The sequence below is a fragment of the Rhipicephalus sanguineus genome, chromosome 8 (genome assembly GCF_013339695.2).
Source record: "Rhipicephalus sanguineus isolate Rsan-2018 chromosome 8, BIME_Rsan_1.4, whole genome shotgun sequence".
NCBI classification, from domain to species: Eukaryota; Metazoa; Arthropoda; class Arachnida; order Ixodida; family Ixodidae; genus Rhipicephalus; species Rhipicephalus sanguineus.
This window is the reverse complement of record NC_051183.1, coordinates 435,596-441,286: the sequence shown is the minus strand read 5'-3', so window position 1 is coordinate 441,286 and position 5,691 is coordinate 435,596. Positions and strand designations below refer to the sequence as shown.

Here is a 5,691-nt window from a genome sequence, read left to right as displayed (position 1 = left end):
ATGTGAATAATAAAAAGATGAAGATGTTTCTTGTCTTACAAGTAAACAAACTCCATTATTTATACTGTTGTCAATATACTGTTCTGGGTCGCTTAGCGTCTCTGTTTTTCGTATCGTGGCCTCCGCGATTAGTTCCGGTAGCGCGCAGCCGGAGCCAATCACGGAGGCCACGTTTACAACGACGAAATTTAACGCGAGACGCGCGCACTTGCGCATTTTCCTGACGGACTTCTTGCATAGATTCCGCAGCGTTGCACCTGATGTATGAAACGGAGCAGATATCAAGACCATGGGAAGAATGAACGTGGCCAGGACAGACGCTCAATTAAAAGTGAAGTTTAATGAAAAAAATATTGAAAAAAAGGAAACGGAGCGGCCGCGCATGTGCAGTCGGAAGGCAATCATGCTAACGCCTGTTGAGGTAACAAGATTGTTTATCCGTCAGCGCAAGTGACGACAAGAGTGACGACATAGACGTCTCTAACGGCTTAACTGAACGAACACGCGCGTCTGACAGTGCTATCATTTCATCACGCACTCTTTCGATAGTGCTTCACGGATACTCAAAGTGTGAAGATGGTGAAGGATAACGCACCTTTCGTAGCGGATGCTAGAAGCACTCGCGTTGTACACTCGTGTAGCGAGGGAGGCCCAACGGTCGATCCTTAGCCCTGAAACGAAACCGAGACAGACACCAAGTCATGATTTAGTTGTTAAAGGGACACTAAAGAGCAAAACGATTTTTCTCGCATTAGTAAAGTAGTCTTCCACGATACCAAAAACACCCACGCTTGCTGCGAGAAGACGCTTAATAAGCGAGAAAACGCGCAAAAAGAAAATATAGGTGGCGACGCCACGTTGGAATTCCCGCACCATTTGCCGTGACGTCACATATTTTTGACGGCGCCTCCTTGGGCCTACGTAGTTTCTAATCGGTTAAATCGAAGTACATTGTCCTCTGAGGGGGCCAGAGACTTGACATAACGAGTTTGTGGAAATTTCGTCGAGCCAGTGGCGCCAAAATACGTTAAATTCTCTTTGAAATCTTTTACGTCACCAATTACAAAGTTTGGCGCGAAATTTAAAAATGAAACTTTGAACTTGGTTTTCTCCTTAATAATAAACCTATGGTTGTGAAATAAACTACGCAATAGTTCTCCGAGCACACTTTATCAATCTAAACCAATTCATTGTTTCTCTTTAGTGTCCCTTTAAGCGAAGCTTCTGTGAGGTACAGATTAAGGTAACGGCGGCATAGTTCGCGAAAGATCCGGCGCCGGCGAGTGTACGGAAATGCTGGTGTACACAAATAGTGCCGGTCACATGCGTACATATATGCGCTGTTTTCCAATAACCGATAATCTCTCGTTCGCGGACTTCTAGGCGAACAGCCATTTATGATATGGCAATGTGGTCTTTTATCAAGGTCACGTGTCATTTCACGTTGCCATCATTTCATTGTTGCCTGGATATGAACCCATGACCGTCATTGTTGCCTGTAGCAACAGAAATGTTGCTCTGCTAAGCACGTGGGTGAAATTCTAATACACGGCATGGAGGAACGAAAAACTTAGAAGGCAGCATTGCGATAGCAAGATTGAAAAATATTAGGTCAGGCATGCACATGCCACGCTTAGCTTGTCCCGTTTTTCACGATAGAGGAATGGCTTCTAATTTCTCCGAAATACAAGATACACTACAAAATACAGGGACGATCACTTTATTTATTTATTTATTTATTTATTTATTTATTTATTTATTTTATTATTTATTATTTACTTATTTATTTCATGACGCTAGCCTTTACTCGAGGCCTTGAGAAAGGGTAGGCTACGAATTCATTACACCGGACTTGAATAACAGAACACCACGCTTACAAGAAAAACTGGATAAATGCGATTAATGTGCCAAGCACGGTGCTGAATACAATGACATCAGCCCATGTGTTTGTCGAGACAAGTACAGTGCATTGAAGAAAAATCAGTTTCCCCGCAAGGCGAAGCAATGAATACGATAGCAACAAATTCTAATGTTGTACGAAGTAAGGTTGTCATCCAACTCTTTTGGACCCGATCTCGCGTAACTCTACAAAACGCTCGTTTAAGCGAATGCGGCCGCTCCAGGGAGCGAAGCGGTTTTCGTGCTGTCTGTCGTCTCAACGCGAAGTAAGCGGGGAGAGCAAAGTGCGTACAGAAGCCATCTATACTGATGTCTGTCGAGGTAGCGTGTGCACCAGCCCTCGCGACCGCGCCCTTATCATCGACGACGCAGCCCCCTCCCCCTCACCCCCTTCATGCTGTCTCGGCCTACGAGAGACCAGCGGACCATTTCTTCTCTGCTAGAGTAGCCTTCGAAAGCAGGCCTCGCAAGCGGAGCGATGTTATCGCACGCGCCCTTCGTTCGACGGAAATGGCCGGCCCGTTTCATCTCTAGTTCATCCACGCTCGTCCACAGCGCTCGGGCGCTTTACTAGCGCGTAGAACATACAATACGCGGGGCGATGTTATCGATTCGGACTTTATACAGTACATGACGGCGACGGCGAAGGCAGAAATCAGTTGATAGTGTGCACATAATTGCTATTGCAATATGTAAATATATATATTGTGACGCTCCAGACAATTGACAATTGCTCCACGCGTGGCAATGAAACTAGAGAAAGAGAAAATAAAACTCTGGCGAGTCAATCTTTGAATATCGTCCATAAATTACGTCACTGTAATGAACGTCCCAGATTTTACAGTATATTTAAGGGCAGTTTAGGCGCCGTATGCTTCTAGAATTCATCGTTCTTTTTTTCGGGGGGTGGGGTACTGTTTTGTTCCTTGAGAATTCATCGAGGAATCCTTCCTGACCATTAAACCCTGGGCTGCAAGTAGATTGAATGTCTGTGTAACAAACGCGTCCCGTTTAACTTCAACGTCCTTATTATCATCCCTACGCACACGACCCTGCGTTATGGAAGCTCTAACTCAATATTCCGTTCTATCCTTCATTTCGGCCGCTTACCCCTTCCTCTCAGTGCAGGGTAGTAAACCGGCCGTGCACCTTCCTGTCTTTCATTGCTTCTCTCTTTGATTTTATTATTGAAGGCGCTGCAACACGTTTGGCGACACGTCCAAGAGTGCTTGCTCTTCGCCCATTCGCTATTTGCTACGACGCATAATGGGCGCCACATACGTCATTTTTCAGCGCAAAAGTGCAAAGGAAAGTAGAAAGTCGCCCGCGAGTAAATGCGTCGCAGAGTGGTGAGGGTATCGCGTGAATGTTGCGTAATTGGGTATGGTTTGGGAATGCTTAAGTGTTACACGATGCGCACACCAAGTACGACTTGAACGGCTCCAGCGTGCACGAAGTTCCGGGTCCGCAGCTCGCTTCAAAAGCTTGCGTTCAGCGTCGTATGCTCGTCTCTTCGCAGCCTCGTCTTCTGCGTTGCTTGCTGTTGTTGACGCCGACGACGGTCAGGGTGGGGTAACGTTGCCTTCAACGAGTGGTGGGACGCTGATTGAAGGTACTGTTACTTCCATCGCACCTACTCTAGCCAAGCAAAGCGTCAAGTCAAGTGAAAGTCAAGTAAAGACGCCCTTGACTGAATTCCGAACGCGCGCTCCGCCGCTTATATACACACCGCCCACGTTCGAGGGAGAGGAGGGAGGAACGGAGAGGAGGGAGGGAGGGAGAGGAGAGGCTTGCTGCCGGCACGAGACGAGCCGAGCATGCGCAGTGGGGGTGTGGACGGTGGCCGACGCCGCAGGTGCGACTAAGAAATGCTCCGCATGTAATAATGGGAAGAGAAGAACACAGTGCACAGGGCGAGCGCTAACCATCGACTAACTTTATTTCGAAAAAAAAAAAAAAACACGGAAAGTAGACTCCCTAAGCGCATGCGTGCCGCATCTGGGTCGCTAGTCAAGCATCGCATCAAGAAAGCTATACTCGCTATTGAACAAATTGATAGACGTATCGCTTATACACTCCGTGCCCTTGTTCTTAATATCATAGCTTCCAGCAACTCCCTTCCCAACGTGTCAGCCCTCCTGCCCAGGATCTCAATCTCGCGAAGCCGCGGTGCCCATGTGCAAACTGCGCAATGGACGGGCAAATGCGCATTACTTTGATTTTTCAGGGACAACCCATGTTCCCGCGCATTGTCGTTAATACATCTCCCCGTTTAACCTATGTGGGTCTTCCCACACGGTTGTGGTACGGCATACACGACGCCGATGGCGCACTTCACGTATGGCGTGACATGTTTCTTTTGGCATCCCTGCTTTTTATTTTCTTGGCACACGCGTGCGCACAGGCCACCCAGCTTTTGAGGGTAGAGAGCACGACTGAGACGCCGTGTTTGCTGGCAACCTTCTTAAGGCTGTGGGAAAACCTGTGAATGTATGGTACTACTTCCGGTCCCTACTTCACTCGTTGTGCGTCGCTGGTGCATTTGCGGCTTCATGCCTCTCATCATCTTCAAAACGTTTTCGAAGACTGTACCAAGGATGCACGGGTAGGCCGGCTGCCCGTAGCCTCTCTAAATTTAATTCAAAACATAACGGGCCCCAGTATATGCGCAAAAAGAAGAGATCCAAGAACATAACACGACGACACGGCCGGTACAATAGGCGATTTGTTTCGAAAGTCAAGAATAAACATAAAAATATAGGAAGTAAATAAAGGAACGCTCTAGAGCGCGCTCAGCCGTGCTCCCAATTAGGGTTGCAGGAAGTTGCGCCTTTTCCTTCCTCACCTCTCCTCCTCCTAATAAAATGCCGCTCCAATTACAGGATCAATCAGGGCGGTAGCAAGAAATTTATTCCGCAGGGGGAGGGGGCAGGGGGGGGGTCAATCAATTTTTATGTATGTCCGCGTGTGTGTGCGTATATACACACTTGCAAAGTGAAAACTTTCGGAAGGGGGGTGGGGAGGGGAGGAGTGGCCCCCTCCCCCCTTCCGTCTACTCCAATGCTCCTAGTGTTTTACGACCCCCTTTTTTGACGTTGCCGAGAAGATAACTTTCCCCGCGTAAAAAGAAGCAGCCGTTGCTACAGCGTACAGTCTATTTGTTTCGCCCTCAGTATTAATTAAAAAAACAACAACAAAGATAATAAAAGACACGTAGATAAAACGATCCTTTCTGCAGAAGCTTTCCCTTCCGCCAGTTTGGTATGCTTGCTTCTTATCGAGATAAAATTACTAAACTGCAGTCAGCCCGCCATCTTGTGAACGAAATGTGCGCCGTACACGTCTTATGCAAAGTCGGGGCAACACTACGAACTGGCTCTGCACAACGTCTTCACCACGAGGAGCAAGCGATGATGCGTCCAGACGGTGCAACACTGGTAAAACAAAAAGCGCAGGGCAGCTTCCTCTGAAGAACACTTCGTATGGCGGGTATGGGAGAGGAGGCGGCGAGGGGGTGGGGGGATAGGGCCATAGACGGGACGGAGCAGTTTATTTCGCACTTTCCTACTTTTATCACTTTCTTTCACATCTATACTATCTGACGTGACGGAGAAGGTAGAAGCAAAGTGGGTTAGGGGGTGGGGGGAGGGCAATCGACTGGACGCAGCTGTTCGCTTTTTTTATCACTTTATTTTAAACGTGTACTCTTTGACGAGCCGGAGCGTCTGTTTCGGAACGGCTTTGATTTATCGTGTTTCACGCAGCCGTTACCTCGCGTTTCTCAACTGGCGA

The 5,691-nt window shown here is 47.8% G+C and overlaps 1 long non-coding RNA gene across 1 annotated transcript in view; it reads right to left on the bottom strand.

The window, feature by feature from the left end:
* Positions 1–595: 595 nt before the first annotated feature.
* LOC119401208 (uncharacterized) overlaps positions 596–5,691 on the bottom strand; it is a 174,503-nt gene continuing 169,407 nt past the window's right edge. The window contains exon 3 of the long non-coding RNA XR_005185388.2: positions 596–671. This is a non-coding gene — a long non-coding RNA (uncharacterized LOC119401208). The remainder of the gene's footprint in view (positions 672–5,691) is intronic.